Source organism: Schistocerca gregaria, chromosome 5, assembly GCF_023897955.1.
Source record: "Schistocerca gregaria isolate iqSchGreg1 chromosome 5, iqSchGreg1.2, whole genome shotgun sequence".
NCBI lineage: Eukaryota > Metazoa > Arthropoda > Insecta > Orthoptera > Acrididae > Schistocerca > Schistocerca gregaria.
In genome coordinates this window covers 133,963,623-133,982,093 of record NC_064924.1, presented here as the reverse complement: position 1 = coordinate 133,982,093, position 18,471 = coordinate 133,963,623, and positions in this window count along the sequence as shown.

Genomic DNA, 18,471 nt, shown 5'->3' with positions numbered 1-18,471 from the left:
TGCCTCGTCCATTGCAGGTGTCCTCGTCGTTCTAGGTCTTCCCCAGTCGCGAGTCGTAGGCTGGAATGTTCCGTGCTCCCTAAGACGCCGATTAATTGTTTCGAACGTCTTCCTGTCGGGACACTTTCGTTCTGGAAATCTGTCTCGATACAAACGTACCGCGCCACGGCTATTGCTCCGTGCTAATCCATATATCAAATGAGCATCTGCAAACTCCGCATTTGTAAACATTGCACTGACTGCAAGTCCACGTTCGTGATGAACACTAACCTGTTGATGCTACGTACTGATGTGCTTGATGCTAGTACTGTAGAGCAATGTGTCGCATGTTAACACAAGCACCGAAGTCATCATTACCCTCCTTCAATTGGGCCAACTGGCGGTGAATGGAGGTAGTACAGTACATACTGACGAAACTAAAATGAGCTCTAACATGGAAATTAAGCGTTTCCGAACACATATCCACATAACATCTTTTCTTTATTTGTGTGTGGGGAATGTTTCCTGAAAGTTTGGCCGTACCTTTCTGTAACACCCTGTATACACATGGCGGTAGTATTGCAAACATGAAGTATAAAAGGACAGCTCATTGGTAGGACTGTCATTTGCACTCAGGCGATTTATTTGAAGCGGCTTCGGACGTGATAATGGTCGCACAACGGTAATTAAGAGACTCTGAAAGCGGAATGATAGTTGGAGCTAGAGGCATGCAACATTCCATTTCGCAAATTGTGGGGTAATTCAGTATTCTGAGATCCACAGTGTGAAGAGTGTGCCGAGAACACCAGATTTCAAGCATTACCTTTCTTCAAGGAAATCAGTGCGGCCGACAGACCACACTTAACGACCGAGAGCATCGGGTGTTTTGCATAGAATTATCAATGCTAACAGGCAAGCAACACTGCATGAAATAACCGCAGAAATCAATGTGGGACGTGCGACGAACGGATCCGTTAGGACGGTGAGACGAAATTTAAGAGTTAATGGGCTGTGGCAGAAGACGACAGTGTCGAGCGCCTTTGCTAACAGCACGACATCGTCTGCGGCGCCCCTCCTTGGCCCCTGATCATATAGGTTGGACCTTACACGACTGGGAAAACCGTGACCTGATCAAAATGTCTCAAATGGTTTTAAGCATTAAGGGACTTAACATATGAGGTCATCAGTCTCCTAGACTTAGAAGTACTTAACCCTAACTAACCTAACCGGGGAGGATCAGTTTGGATTCGGTCGAAATGTTGGAACACGTGAGGCAATACTGACCTTACGACTTATCTTAGTAGAAAGATTAAGAAAAGGCAAACCTACGTTTCTAGCATTTGTAGACTTAGAGAAAGCTTTTGACAATGTTGACTGGAATACTCTTTTTCAAATTCTAAAGGTGGCAGGGGTAAAATACAGGGAGCGAAAGGCTATTTATAATTTGTACAGAAACCAGATGGCAGTCATAAGAGTCGAGGGGCATGAAAGGGAAGCAGTGGTTGGGAAAGGAGTGAGACAGGGTTGTAGCCTGTCCCCAATGTTATTCAATCTGTATATTGAGCAAGCAGTAAAGGAAACAAAAGAAAAATGCGCAGTAGGTATTAAAATTCATGCAGACGAAGTAAAAACTTTGAGGTTCGCCGATGACATTGTAATTCTGTCAGAGACGGCAAAGGACTTGGAAGAGCAGTTGAACGGAATGGACAGTTCTTGTAAGGAGGATATAAGATGAACATTAACAAAAGCAAAACGAGGATAATGGAATGTAGTCAAATTAAATCGGGTGATGCTGAGGGAATTAGATTAGGAAATGAGACACTTAAAGTAGTAAAGGAGTTTTGTTATTTAGGAAGTAAAATAACTGATGATGGTCGAAGTAGAGAGGATATAAAATGTAGACTGGCAATGGCAAGGAAAGCGTTTCTGAAGAAGAGAAATTTGTTAACATCGAATATAGATTTATGTATCAGGAAGTCGTTTCTGAAAGTATTTGTATGGAGTGTAGCCATGTATGGAAGTGAAACATGGACGATAACTAGTTTGGACAAGAAGAGAATAGAAGCTTTCGAAATGTGGTGCTACAGAAGAATACTGAAGATAAGGTGGATAGATCATGTAACTAATGAGGAGGTATTGAATAGGATTGGGGAGAAGAGAAGTTTATGGCACAACTTGACTAGAAGAAGGGATCGGTAGGTAGGACATGTTTTGAGACATCAAGGGATCACAAATTTAGCATTGGAGGGCAGCGTGGAGGGTAAAAATCGTAGAGGAAGACCGAGAGATGAGTACACTAAGCAGATTCAGAAGGATGTAGGTTGCAGTAGGTACTGGGAGATGAAGCAGCTTGCACAGGATAGAGTAGCATGGAGAGCTGCATCAAACCAGTCTCAGGACTGAAGACAACAACAACAACAACAACAACTAACCTAACGACATCACACACATCTATGCAGAAGGCAGGATTCGAACGTGCGACCGTAGCAGTGGCGCAGTTCCGTACTGAAGCGCCTAGAACCGCTCGGTCACAGAGGCCGGCGTGACCTGATCTGATGAGTCCCGATTTCAGTTGGTAAGAGCCAACGGTAGGGTTCGAATGTGGCTCAAACTCCACGAAGCCATGTATCAGTGTTGTCAACAAGGCATTTTTGAAGCTGTTGCTGGTTCTATAATTGTGTGGGCTGTGTTAACGTGGAATGGAATGCGTCCTCTGGTCCAAGTGAACCGATCATTGGCTGGAAATAGTTATTTTCGACTACTGGGAGGCTATCTGCAACCATTTATGAACTTCATGTTTCCAATCAACACTGGAATTTTTATGGATGGTAATGCGCCATGTCACCGGTTAACAACTATTCGTGATGGGTTCAAAGAACATTCTGGACAATCCGAGTGAATGGTTTAGTCATCCAGATTTCTCGACGTGAATCACATCGACCCTTTATGGGACATAATCGAGACATAATCCTGCACCGGCAACTTTTTCGCTATCATGGACGGGTGTAGTGGTAGCATGCCTCAATACTTAAGTAAGGGACAAAAGACTTGGTGAATGCATGGCTTGTAGAGTTGCTGCACTGCATGGGGCTAAAGGAGGTCCCACACGATATTAGTAAGTATCTCATGACTTTGGTCACCGCAGTGTATTGCGGTTGTAGCGTGGTCTTAGTAAAAGTTCTGTTAAAGAACCCCTGTCCGGAAATGTACTGTTTGGATACAAAATAAGTAAGAAGATATCATCACTTTCAGACTTCCCGCTTCAGGGTACGCCCACAAACTGAGAACAGGGTGCCGTCATCAGTTCCCTGACGTAATTTGACCTCTTTTTACAATCACTGCTCACTTGTCAGTCCGACATTGAGTAGTAAAAACGGATGAGTCAGTACAGGTTGGCAGATTATGCTTTTGAAGGGTACTCAGAGTTGTTGTTAATCTACGGTGAAGCTGGGTGTGTTGATAGAGCTGCAAAAGGCAAGCACTTCGAACCTTTTCAGTACGTCCTTATTACATGACATGTCAGTTTCGTTCATCGCAAAGGTTGCGAGAAAGTGGGACGTCCGGAACTAGGAGGTTAGACTGTGGTGCTTCACGGAGGCGACATTCTCTCGACTTTGAAGAGGATATTCTTTGTCACGTTGAACAGACGCCGACGATGAGTATTTGAAACATTGTCCTTGCCATGGATTTGTCTCATTAGAGCGCTTGGAGTGTTCTGCACGATCTGACCACCGACAGAACGTGCATGTTCTGACTCCAGCATTTTTCCACTACATGTCAATTTCTAAACGTGGTTTCTACGTTTGTCTATACACCCACATTTCCAATCCGCTTTCTTTTACGTATGAAGCCCACTTCACTGGGATGTGAGTTTTGAACTCTCGAAGCAGCCACATATGGGATTGGGAAAATCGTTACGCCCTACAATCACATGGATTTTAGTAACGATTTGGTATTACCATCCTTCCTGGTATCTTGATGGTTGTCTTATTGAGCTGCACATTCTTCCGTATCGCCTAACAGGTCCCACACAGCTGACAAACCTGCAAGAGACACTGGTGAAACCATTGGAAGATTTGCTACTGCCACTCTTTTAACAGATGTGGTTCCAACATCACGCCGCGCATTTGGCTCGTGTCGGGCGTAAAAACACCTCAACCGAACATACCATGAATGTTGGATAGGTTATCACGGTCGCCAAGTTTAACATCTCTCAACTTCTTCCTGCGGGGTCATACAACGAGTCATGAATATTAGTCTCTTGTACAGTGGGAAGAAGAGTTCTGGCAACATCAGATTTTATTGAGACATACCAGAATTTGTAGAACATATGTATGAAAACATGCAGTTTGTGGAACAAACATTTGGATCACTACATGAAGCAGCGCGTGGAAATCACACAGGCCTGAGATCATTGTGTCCCCTGTGTGCGTACAAAGACAGTGGGGGATTGAAACTGACCCAGTCTTGAAACTCATTTTATACAGTACTGGAAATTGAAATAAGAACACCGTGAATTCATTGTCCTAGGAAGGGGAAACTTTATTGACACATTCCTGAGGTCAGATACATCACATGATCACACTGACATAACCACAGGCACATAGACACAGGCAACAGAGCATGCACAATGTCGGCACTAGTACAGTGTATATCCACCTTTCGCAGCAATGCAGGCTGCTATTCTCTCATGGAGACGATCGTAGAGATGCTGGATGTAGTCCTGTGGAACGGCTTGCCATCCTATTTCCACCTGGCGCCTCAGTTGGACCAGCGTTCGTGCTGGACGTGCAGACCGCGTGAGACGACGCTTCATCCAGTCCCAAACATGCTCAATGGGGGACAGATCCGGAGATCTTGCTGGCCAGGGTAGTTGACTTACACCTTCTAGAGCACGTTGGTTGACACGGGATACATGCGGACGTGCATTGTCCTGTTGGAACAGCAAGTTCCCTTGCCGGTCTGGTAATGGTAGAACGATGGATTCGATGACGGTTTGGATGTACCGTGCACTATTCAGTGACCCCTCGACGATCACAAGAGGTATACGGCCAGTGTAGGAGATCGCTCCCCACACCATGATGCCGGGTGTTGGCCCTGTGTGCCTCGGTCGTATGCAGTCCTGATTGTGGCGCTCACCTGCACGGCGCCAAACACGCATACGACCATCATTTGCACCAAGGCAGAAGCGACTCTCATCGCTGAAGACGACACGTCTCCATTCGTCCCTCCATTCACGCCTGTCGCGACACCACTGGAGGCGGGCTGCACGATGTTGGGGCGTGAGCGGAAGACTGCCTAACGGTGTGCGGGACCGTAGCCCAGCTTCATGGAGACGGTTGCGAATGGTCCTCGCCGATACCCCAGGAGCAACAGTGTCCCTAATTTGCTTGGAAGAGGCGGTGCGGTCCCCTACGGCACTGCGTAGGATCCTACGGTCTTGGCGTGCACCCGTGCGTCGCTGCGGTCCGGTCCCAGGTCGACGGGCACGTGCACCTTCCGCCGACCACTGGCGACAACACGATGTACTGTGGAGACCTCACGGCCCACGTGTTGCGCAATTCGGCGGTACGTCCACCCGGCCTCCCGCATGCCCACTATACGCCCTCGCTCAAAGTCCGTCAACTGCACATACGGTTCACGTCCACGCTGTCGCGGCATGCTACCAGTGTTAAAGACTGCGATGGAGCTCCGTATGCCACGGCAAACTGGCTGACACTGACGGCGGCGGTGCACAAATGCTGCGCAGCTAGCGCCATTCGACGGCCAACACCGCGGTTCCTGGTGTGTCCGCTGTGCCGTGCGTGTGATCATTGCTTGTGCAGCGCTCTCGCAGTGTCCGGAGCAAGTATGGTGGGTCTGACACGCCGGTGTCAGTGTGTTCTTTTTTCCATTTCCAGGAGTGTAGTTAGGTAGTAGGTTAAATTGTATCATAATAATAATTGGTCTATAAAGATTTTTAAAAAAACTGACCTGTGGTATCTTCTGCCTTGTGGCCGTTGACGTTCTGGTTACCTGCCCCGGTCGTTGACGTAATTTTCGGCAGTGTATTTTCTTCATCGTGTTGTTGGTGTCCAGCGTGGCCTGTACTTCGACAGCTGAGGTGTTGTTAGTCGATGTAGGCGCCAATATTCTGTGTGTCGTTGATTGAAATCTTGTGGCCGTTTTACTGGTTGCGTGGGGCGGAACTGATTTTGTTGATTGGTCGGTCGGCTGTGTGTCGTTTTGGTTGCCTTCAGATTAAGAAGTCGTTGGACATGCTGCCTGTCGCACCCAAAAGCGCGTTAGTGTCACAACCTCAGGCCGACTCTTGGAAACTTCTGAGCGCCGTTCCTTCTGCGTTACACACTAATTTCCCTGTTTGGGTTTTATTTACTTGGTTGATGTGTGGCCTTCAGCAGAGTATCAATATCTCTTAAATTAGTGGCCGGCGAGGGTGGCCAACGGTTCTAGGCGCTAAAGCCTCGAACCACGCGACCGCTACGGTCGCAGGTTCGAATCCAGCCTCGGGCATGGATGTGTGTGATGTCCTTAGGTCAGTTAGGTTTAAGTAGTTCTAAGTTCTAGAGGACTGATGACCTCAGATGTTAAGTCGCATAGTGCTCAGAGCCATTTGAACCATTTTTTTGTTTGGCCAACCTTGTAGACGTTTATTGAACCATTTCTCAAATTAATGTTCTTGTCTTGCCCTTAAGGCACGAGATTGTTATTTCTTTATATGAGGCCTCCCACCGAATTTTGCACGAACTCTTTTAAGATAAGGACTTCTGCCTTTTGACTAAAACTCTTCTTACTGCTTAATATGCGGCCTCCATCCACGTTCCATTAAAATGAAATTGCTAAGGCCTTCAGCCTGTTGACATTGAATATTTATAAAATATTTTTCGGTGAAACCTCGAGAAGAACCTTGTATTTCAATTTCTTGCTTAGGCATTGTGTATTGGATTTTGAGTGTGGCTTTCAGCCGATCTAAAGTTAACCAGAGAAGGTCGATTAAAGTTTTGAGTGTTTTGCATCCTTGTTGTAATACTGTGTATCGATAAATAAAGTCTGTATGCTGAGTGCAGCTGACAGCAATTTATTTTGACCCCTTTCCACATCCTAATTCGCTCTGTCCTGGTAGCCCAGGCATTTCAATAGTGAACTCACGTTGATGTCTTGGCCATCAATCATGGTTATCTGAATCCGATAGAACGCAGCTGGGACACTATCGAGAGCCAGCTCCCCGCCCACAAACCAACCGCGCTTAAATTACTGGAAATGTGTGACCTGTGCGTAGGCATCTAGTACCACGAACCTTTGGAAACGTATGATGAACTTGTCGAATACATGGCACTTAGAATCACTGCTGAATTGCGTTCCAGAGGCGAACCGACACGCTTTTAAGTAGGTGGTCATAATGTTTTGGCACACGAGGGTACGTTACCTTTGGTGGAAATGTAAATGTCGTGTGGCTAGGACGTCCCGTCGGGTGCAAGCCTGTTGAGTTGACGCCACTTGGGCGACGTGGGCGTCGATGGGGATGAAATGATGACGGTTAGGATAACACACATCCAGTCCCTGAGCGGAGAAAATCTCCGACCCAGCCGGGAATCGAACCCAGGCCGTTGGGGCTGACATTCTGTCATGCTGATCACTCAGCTACCACGGTTGGACGTTGGTTTTGGTAACGCACTGCTAATGATTCCATTCGATACTGGGTAGGGCTATGTAAGTTAACTCCAGTCCCTTATGCTTGACTACCACCTCCGAAAACCACAACGATTCATGCTGGTTCCAACAGTAGTACATCAACCTGTGACCCGCAAGTAGCAACGTGAAGTTGCTCTCCCATATTCGCGTACAGCTCATCCAGCGCAGCATATTGAAAGGGTGACGGCTGCGGAGGCGCTGCCGCCGCGCTATTATCGATTCCGCGCGGACTTCCTGGCCGATGTTTCCGTGCCTCAAATCTTCGCACCCGCTGTTCAGACAATGTCGTTTACCGACGTCGCGTTCGCCGTGTCAGACAGGCGGTAAAATTGCTCCCTAACGAACTTGTCAGGGATTTGCCTCAGAATCGACAGTTGTCGCTTTGCTAAACGTCGATATGTAGACGGCCCGTGCATCTGCTGTAGTTGTTAGCGGTTTCCTTGTCATTTCCTTGAAACTATTTTACGTTTCTCCTTCTCGTTATAAAATAAAACAAAACAAAATACTGGCGAAATAATTACAGAAAAATGTCATATAGCGCTGAAAAAACACAAAATATTAGTTTTTCTTTGACAATATACAGACCTCCGCCGACGGGATGAGAGAAACTTTGTGTGCTACTTTCCTGAAATGAAAAATCAAAACGAAAGATGCTCCGGTGAAAAGGTGGTTTAATTAAATACAGGGAACTAAAAAGAATTTTAGAGCAGAGAGTGTAAATATCTCGTAAAAGGGGTTGTAGAAGTTCTAGAAACAATATTCCAACGTCACATGATGTCTTGCTGAGGCCGAAAGAGATGGTATAGAAGATAAGACTAATCTAGAGAAAACTATGAAGAGGGTATAGAAGAAAGACTAATCTAGCTGCCTGACCAAAAAGAAAATAAACATCTGTGTGCTCAATAGAGTCCAGACAATTTCAAAAGTAGCTAAAGCCATGGTTGTAGAAATATTGTAATGATGATTTTTGTAGTTGTACTAATAGAGATTTATCGCTACCTCTTTGCCTGTTCAATCAGTTACCATAGGAATCATTCACTTTGTTCTATTTCAATTGTTCTTGATTTTTAACGTTAATATTTTATCCGTTTATTTCACATTAACACCAACTCTATAGCGTGAGACTTTTCCCAAGTGGTTTAGTATGGAGTTACGTCACTACTGTAAGCCTCAGGGAGGAGAAATAAAAACTTCATAGTTTGTCTATGACATTGTAACTCTGTCAGACATGCCAGTGAAGTTGAAAGTGAAGCTGAACGGACCCGACTGAGTCTTGGAACGTGATTTAAAGATAAACGACAACAAAACTTAAACAAAGGTAATGGATATGGTCGAATTAAGCCAGATGATGTTGAGGAAGTTTGGATACGAAATGGGAAGACACTTAAAGCAGTAGATGAGTTATGGTTATTGGGCAACAAAATAATGCGTGATGGTCAAAGAAGGCAGGATATAAAATGGCGCCTGGCAATGGCAAGAAGCTCTTTTCTGAAAAAGGGAAATTTCCTATCGAACATAATATTAAGTGTAAGGACGTCTTGTGAGAATGTACACGGTGGCAATTATTGAACTATATTTAAGAAAGCTTAATTTAGTTGCACACTACGGCATGGTACAAATGGCTCTGAGCACTATGGGACTTAATATCTGTGATCATCAGTCCCATAGAACTTAGAACTACTTAAACCTAACTAACCTAAGGACATCACACACATCCATGCCCGAGGCAGGATTCGAACCTGCGACCGTAGCAGTCGTGCGGTTCTGGACTGAGCTTCTAGAACCGCTAGACAACCGCGGCCGGCAACTACGGCATTCACACACTTTATTCAACATCTATGTGTCACTGCAGGTAATTGTATCTACATTATAACATGTTAGATATGCCTGCCGTCAGTAGCGATGATGTGGCGCAGACGAATAGCGAAATACTGCATGACTCGCTGAAGTGTCGGAACTCCTCTGCTGTCGGTGACCTCCTGATTGGCTGATTTCAGCTCAGCAGTGGTTTTGGGGTTATTGCTGTACACCTTGTCTTTAATACACCGTACAAAAAGTAGTCTCATATTTTCAGATCCGGAGAATATGGTGACCAATCGAGGCCCACGCCAGTGGCCTCTGGGTACTACAGAGTCAAAACGCAGTCCCCAAAGTGCTCCTCAAGGACATCACTCTTCGATGGGGTCGAGCTCCGTTTTGCACGAACCACATCTCGTCGGAATTCGGCAGTGCCATCAGTGAATATCGCATCGATTATTCGGTGACTAACATTGCACACCACACAGCCACCTGTTGAGGGTGAAGAGACTTCTCGATCACGAAATGTGGATTCTCAGCCCCCCAAATGCGTCAATTTTGGTTATTTACGAACCCATCCAAACGAAAATGGGCTTGGGCGCTTAACTTAACACCTATGCAGGCGCATACTAATTCCCATCATGCCCCGCGGCCAACCGTGCTATTTGAACGTCCTAACGTAAACCGTCCACAAGTTATGACGACTTTGTTTCATTTGTTCAATAACTGTCTCCGTGTATTACTTTCGAGTGTAGCCTTACAGAAGTGAACGTGGATCAGAAACAGCTCAGACAAGAAGTTAGTAGCAGATTTAGAAATACTGCGCTAAAAATGATAGTAGAAGATGTAGATGTGTGGTTTTACAGAAGAATGGTGCAGGTTAGATGCGTTAAGGTTTGTTTATTGGTAACGCCGCCGCCACGTAGCGCTCTGTATAAAAATCACTGGCTGTGCCGTGTGCAGTCTGTGGCTGGTTTGCATTGTTGTCTGCCATTGTAGTGTTGGGCAACGGCAGCTGGATGCTAACAGCGCGTAGCGTTGCGCAGTTGGAGGTGAGCCGCCAGCAGTAGTGGACGTGGGGAGAGAGATGGCGGAGGTTTGAAATTTGTAAGAATTGGTGTCATGAACTGATATATATTATGACTATTAAGGTAAATACATTGTTTGTTCTCTATTAAAATCTTTCATTTTCTAACTGTGCCTATCAGTAGTTAGTGCCTTCCGTAGTTTGAATCTTTTAGTTAGCTGGCAGTAGTGGCGCTCGCTGTATTGCAGTAGTTCGAGTAACGAAGATTTTTGTGAGGTAAGTGATTTGTGAAACATATAGGTTAATGTTAGTCAGTGCCATTCTCTTGTAGGGATTATTGAAAGTCAGATTGCGTTGCGCTAGAAAATGTTGTGTTTCAGTTTAATCACAGTCTAGTATAAATTTTTGTAAGGGGACGTTTCAGATGAAAATGTGAAGTAGCTAATGAGAAGGTAGACAATAGAACTGGAGAGAAAATAAATTTATTGAGGGGAGTGGTCAGGGGCGGAATTGTAGAATAAGACAAAAGCCTGAGCACAGTAGGCAGAGCAAACGGATGTCGGCTGTGGTAGTTATCCGGAGATGAAGAGCGCGACATCTCTGGTTTTGTGCAGCCACCTTTACTTAGTGATTAGCAATGGATCCTACATGCTGGAGCAGACAGCTGACGTCAGTGCTACACGTTAATCGGTGTCATCGTGAAACGCTGCTCTTGTCCTCTACTCACGGTATCGTAGATTGGTGGGCAGTCTTTATTTAGCTGACGTGACACAGGCAGAGCTATCCAACGAGCTGATTTGCTGTTGGGGTGCTCTATGCGTACCGAAACTTAAACTTTCATTACTTGTTACTTGCCAGTTAGTACTTCGTTTAGTAATATGTTTCAAGGGGGGTAGGACGTCAAACGAGCCGACTTGGAGCAGGACAGGCACCACAGGACATTTTATTTTCTACTTTATATACTTTTACAAATATATTCATAAAACTTTGTCAGCATGGCCAGGGAGGATTCAGGATTCAGACTCATAACAGTGGAAGTGCAAAAACATAAAAAAAATGTTTTTAGATATGAAATTTAATCATTTTTTTCACTTACTGTTGGCTGTATTTGTTGCTATAGGTACATTTTTCTTCACAAGTAAGAGGGATTCTTTGATGAATTTTGCACAGCATACGAACCATAATTACAGATGTATGAAACTCTAGAATTTTCCAAATCTGGTAAAAACTGTGGTAAAAATTGAGGTGATGAACTACAAAATTTGATTTTTTTCTAAACATAAAGTTAAAAACGTAACATCTCATTCATTTTTTTTTTCATAAATTAAATAGATTCTACAGTTTCAGACACCTGTAAGTATGGTTTCTATGCTGTGTAAAATTCATCGAACAGTCTCTCTTTCTTATGAAGAAAAGTATACCTATAGCAACAAATGCAGCCAATAGTAAGTGTAAAATGATGAAATTTCACATGTAAAAAAACTCTGATATGTTTTTCAACTTCCGCTGCTAAGAGTGTGAATTCTGAATGCTTCCTGGTCATGCTTACAAAGTTTTAAGAATTTACTTGTAAAAGTATAGACAGTGGAAATTAAAATGTCCTGTGTTGCCTCTCCTGCTGCAAGTTCGCCCATTTGACGTCCTATCCCCCTTAAGTATAATGGAGTTCTCTTCAGTCAGGTCGTTAGGAAGACGAATGAAAATCACATGACAGCATCATTTAAAAGATAAGAAAATATATAAACAGCCCAAATCATTTCGTGGATTATCATCTCCTTACAAATAATGCCCTCTGGAGTCATGCGCCATAGCGATTAGGATGTCCGGTACGACTGAGCAAGAAGCGTCCTCGTTTCGTATAGCATTTGCATACTGTAGAGTATCGGGCATTTTTCTCCGAAAACGTACTCGAGGGAAATTACACACACAATTGACTGTCACTCTTTCTCTTTAAAATCTCCTGATGATGATTGATCCTGGCACTACTTAATTAATTTCTCTTCTAATGATGGAAGAGACAAGACGTAAGTGACTTCCATCATAGGAATTCTCACTACGATTCGCGACTCTAAATGTAGAATTTTTATGCAAGAATGTAACAAGTTTTTTTGAAATCGGATAAAGGTTTCGTGAAAACAACATCAAATGCTCTTGTCTTCACAGACTCTTTCTTAGATCACAGATATTATCCTCACATATTAATTTCCTGTTGTTCAGATTTTTATTATAGTTTCACTTTTTGATCACGTGCCACTGTACTATGTTCTGACTGAAGCTTCTGATCAGTGTATATTGTGCCTTACGCTGCGGTGCAATGTTAGCTTTTTCGCGACCCGAGACCATTGCTCATGACACTTTACACAGACAATAGTCAGCCCGAGACAAGAGATCGGAGTCGCATATAGTATCAAACCATTTCAGCAGACAGTTCCTGACGAATATCGACGCTTCACCTTCTACTGCGCTCTGACAATCACCTGGAGTAAGGACACCACGTCATCAGCAAATGTAGCACTTTCTGATCTCTTCCGACGTGTTAAGATCGAGCTGCGAGCCTCACGTGGACTGGGCGGTCAGTACGAATGTGGGTAGTACCGTGGCACAGTGGTTACATTCGTATTATTGTTACAGGTAGAGATAGTGTATGCTTCAGATTCTTTTTATGAACCGCGTCGTAACTCTCACCCATCAACCATCAATAATCGATAAATATATGTACGTTAGGTATAATTTTTCCGTCGACATTGTGCACTACGGCATCTGCACAGTCAAGCTCTTTGGTTGTATAATTATGTGATAATTGTGTCACTTATTTTGGCCTTTTAAGAAACTGTATTGTTGTTATGATTCTCGTCGTCAGTTGTTATGATGACATGTGGCCAATGATAAATAGAAACATATATTGCAGGTTTGGCTGTTAAGTCGTTAAGGAGCTGGCTGCATAGTCGGTATCTCCAACGACTGAAATAATTAGCAGTCGTTGCTAAAGAATAATATATATTGTACTTAACTTGTGTTACAGGCTTTTTCATATGCTGCATACATGTAATTACAAACAGATATCTAGAGAGGCATTACTTATGGCATACTTGACTAAGCGCCTTGTTAGAGGTCGCTTCCTATCAACTGAAGGCTATGCTACATTCCTAGTTGACGTCCCGAGAAAGAGTGGACGAGAGCTTGCTAGATACATGTCACAAGCCGCGGAACGGTTCTAGTCGCGACTCGCGGGTTTGCGATATCTATTACGGACAGCGGCCGATATCTGCTACCTCTAACAAGTTGATATCACATTTGTAACTGCAACACTGGTTTTATATGTAATACTCTGGGAACATAACAATTTGTAAAAACTCTGTATATTTTACTAGTCCATAAGTAGGGAAGCTAAATGTAAAACCTGTAGTAATGCCCCGTCGTTAAGAAAATATTTTGGCGGGACTGAAAAAGAAGGTCTTGGTGCGCAAGGCGCTTAATTCCTTTGCGGTGAGTGGCAATTCCAGTCCTGACTGTGATACTGTATAATCAGTGGCAGACTTGGTCAGCTATCTGGACATGTAAATCGAGGCAAGAAGAGCTAGAGAGCATGAAAATTAGCCTCCTACGGAATGTAAAGTGGTCAATCGACCATTGTATCATTATTGGCCTTGTTTGCTTGTTCGGTTAAATTTACGACGCCAAGAAGAGTTACATCAGGGCGTGGCTAACATCAAGAACCATGGTTGCTTTACCGACAATTCTGTTGCCAATGTAATTTGCTACTAACGCCACCACCTTCAGCAAAACTGTTATCTAAATATGTACGTCGAACGGACCAAGTATTATGTATTGAATAGAAAATTCTTGTCGATCTTCTGCTTATGTGTACACATTCCTAGACATGGTCCTTTCCAAGTGAATTAATTCTAAGTATCCTGCTTTTATGAAACTGTCAATTTTGGCAGCAAAACATTTTGCAGTTTCTATTAACTTTGTGGATTATGAAGTTTGTTTATTTTTCCGTACAGAAGTAAATGACTTACTCCACATAATTTTTCGCCTTAATGTTTCTTAAAGTGGGTTCGTAGAGAAATCTTTTCATTAAATAAGAATCTACATTAAAATAATCAACGACAAAAATATGATGTGTTTATAGCTGTAAGTAAAAGTTATAAAAAGACGACAGCATTGTTTCACTTTAAGTAGGTTTGTAAACTTGTAATTAATAGTTTCTTTGTACACGTTGTTTTAAAGTAGTTTTCTAAGTAGTGTAGTCATTTACAAAGCCAATTTCACTTTGAGACCAGTGAGATATCAGTTTCTAGGTCCTATTATTAACTGTTGAGCTAATTTTGCATTATTTATATACTTAGAGTTATTACTAAATGTGCTTGAAATTTTCTTAATTTTGTTTGTTTCTATTTACAGTTGTTTATGGTTCTTCAGACCATATCAGTTCAACTTGTGTAACAAATGAAAGTAAAGGCTCCTTCCGAGCAAGTGTAGAAATCAATATGATCATTTATTCTGCACCAAAACTTTTCTTATAAATAATAACTGAACTGCCCATTTGTATAAAGTAACTTCATGTGCAAATTTCTGAAGCCCACAGTAATCGGTACTGACTGGGATCATTATCTTTCATACGTTAAATTAAAATAATAATAGTTCATACTGTTTTCAGTAAGACTTCATTACCAAGTTCATATACCCTTCTGCATTTGTTCATTATACTGGATAGTAGTTTCTGCCAATAGTAAGTGTTATTGTGAGACTACGTGTACTGCTGCATTTATTGGCCATTCTATGTTCTGCACACGGGTTAGTTGGTGCTTTATTTGCTAGTGCAAGTTGTTGTATGATATTGAGAGTACGGTGTTAGAGGAAATCAGTTGGTGTATCAAGTGAGGTTTGTTTTCTTGGGTGACATATATAACTGCTTTGCCATAAACCTTGGTACTGCATTGCCTAATTCGGCTACCTACAGCAAGAATATGTAATTACAATTCATTTTCGCATTAGTAAAACGTCATTTCAAAACTCGTTTGCTTTGCTGTTGTTTCTGTTTCAGTTACTTCGCAATTACGAAATTGTAGTCAGATTCCTTGTCATCAGGAACAAAAGGTTAAGATTATCGGCGATTGCCAATTTCGTGAAGCCAATACTTTTGTTTAAGGAAATGGTTCCCCACAAATCATAAATATCTTAAACCAGTCATGATACACCGCAAAGAGCTGTTAATAAAAATGTCTTTATTATACATCCAGTTACGGTCCACAGACCACCAGCATATGTCCGAAAATATTTACAACAGCTTACAACGCTATGTGAATAATATGAAATCCATGACAATAGTAACGATTCGTGAATTTTATATTATTTTAATTTTTCATTAGGGCAGCAAAATAACTGCTTATGACCTTAGTAGATAAAATATAAGATGCATGCTAGCATTCGCAAGGAAACAGTTTCTGAAAAATATAGATTTGTTAACACCGATGTCAAAAGTGCTCTTGATGGTGCTTGTCTGTAGGGTACTCTTAAGCAGATGTGAAAGGTAGACGATAATAAGTATAGACCACAGGAGAACAAAAGTTTTTGAAATGTAATGCTACTTTTAGGTAATTTTAGATACTTTCAGACTATCCATCGGACTGATGATTACACCAAAAAGAAGAACATATTAAATGAAACTTCACAGTAACAATATAGCCTTCTTTCCGGGCAGACTCGTGTTTTACCGTAGTTGGTAGTCATGCAGATGTCGGTATGTACAATAACAGTACTTTTATAGACTTCTGTAATCTTTTACTTCAGTCAGATCTCGAAATGTCAAAGAATACACAAGAGTATTCGGCGCGACCGTTTTGTATATCACCGTAAGTGATTTCTGCCAGTACGTGAAGAGGTTTAGTTAACGCTCCCTCGGAATAGTCTAGTAGTTAAGGTAATTTCTTGGTCTTTCTAACGAATCGTATCTACATAAATAGTCGCATTTCTACCCAAATGAGCGCATCGTAAGTGACGACTTTTCGTTGACTGTTATTGAATTAATACAGAGGTAAAGATGACGGTAGAAACTTTTACCGTACTTAGACGATTAATAATCCAAGAATATAAACTTAGCATACCGCGTTGGACGAACAATGAGCACGCAGCTTCGTTATCTATGTTCACTTCATGAAGAGCGACGTAATTATTTTTAATGTAATTTGAAAATGCATTCAGCACACGCGCATGTCTATAAGCTCCGGCAGCTGAACGGTGCCAGAAAGCTAATTGACCGAAATAACGAAGACGAATAATTGCCAATTACATGCTCTCAATTAGTGTGTCCGTAATTATGAAATAAAATTCACAAACCACCACCAGATTTATTGCAAACTGCCTTTTAATTTCTAACATGACATAAGCAATAATTTTTTAGAGATTGGTTAAATAAATTTAAATATTTCAAAATGTATCTCTAGAGTACTTTTAGTTATGCTTCATTAAGTGCAATCACTTTGACCTGATACGACTGTGAAAACAATAATGAGCAACAGACACGCGACATGCAAAAAACCTATGTGGCAGCGCAAAGTAAGGAACAGCGTACACCGATCAGGAGAAGTTTAGATCAGTCCACAGAACAGCCGCACGTGACAGAGAACTTAAACTGTAATAAAAAAATTGCTTAACCCAGTATAACAATAAATTAATATATGCCCACAATATCTCAGACGTAAACAATTTCCTATGAAGACGAGAACACTTGTCTGGCTTTTGCGAACCCTCCGTTCGATTTCAGTAAACTCCTTGAAACCATGACATAAATAAAACGTCTGCATTGGCCAGCGAGAAAAATTATGAGAGTTCCTAAGACGTATTGAAAATATGTTAGCAGTGTAACAAAATAAGTAGCGACAGGAATGGACATAGTTGTTAATCAGTCAGCATCTGAAGATTTAAAAATTGGCGGAGGAAAATTGACGGCCAGTTTTCTGTGTCAGTCCTCCTCGAGAGCGGTTTCGGAAGTATGTGACCGATAACCGCAAAATATTGCACACATCATTCTACTGTAATGAGTTGTTCCAAAGCTGTACGTCCCGAAGATGTTTCGCGCTCAGTTCAGACTTATTCATTGGCCGATATGCCCCACACCTTTAGCGTCAAAAGTACAAGATTATAAGCACAGTAGAGAATAGCGTAGTGGAAGTAGAGAGCAGCAGTAGAGAGTAGCATTCTGAGATAGGGAATCAATTACTGTAAACTGGTATTCTCTTATGAGAAATACGTGTGAGCTACGTGTTCTTAAAGTGCTTTTCATTCTGCATAGATATCGATGGTGATACCTCTAACAACAATAAACAACTGTTCGCGATATAAGCATGATGAATAATTTCCTAAGGGACTGCACAGAAAGTTTTGTGTAAAGCAACTATTTGGTGGCGTCCCAGTTGGCAGTCTACTCGCATCTGAGTGATGATCGAGAGACGGAGGTAAAATTTTAGACATTGCCGTAATTGTCACACTTAGACTGGTATTACCACTTTGAAGATTGAGTTGCTTACAGAATAATTTGCGTTGTAACTTGGCATTAATTTCCCCGAAAGTTATTTTGATTTTTCTGTTGGCTAGATCTCTCCATCCGAAGACCATTTCTTATCTTAATGCTTCAGACTTTTCTGCAGCCATTTTGCTTGAGCTTTCGCTGGATTCCTATTGATTTCATTCCTAACTTGCGTTGCTGTATTTTTACTAACAATTTTTATATCTTTATTCTGTCTGTCAATTCAATCACGTCTTCTGTTTCTCATGGATTCTTTGCATTTACCTTCCTTGTAACTGCAACTGACCTTCCACCTTCTGCATCTGGGGATATTGGGGATATCCGTTCCCTCTGAACTGGATACCGTGGTACTCATTGTAGCAATACCCACATCCACAGAGTATTTCGTAGGCACATCTTCACCTCTCAGTACATGAGTCCCTCAGTTCCTGTTCATTTCATTGTT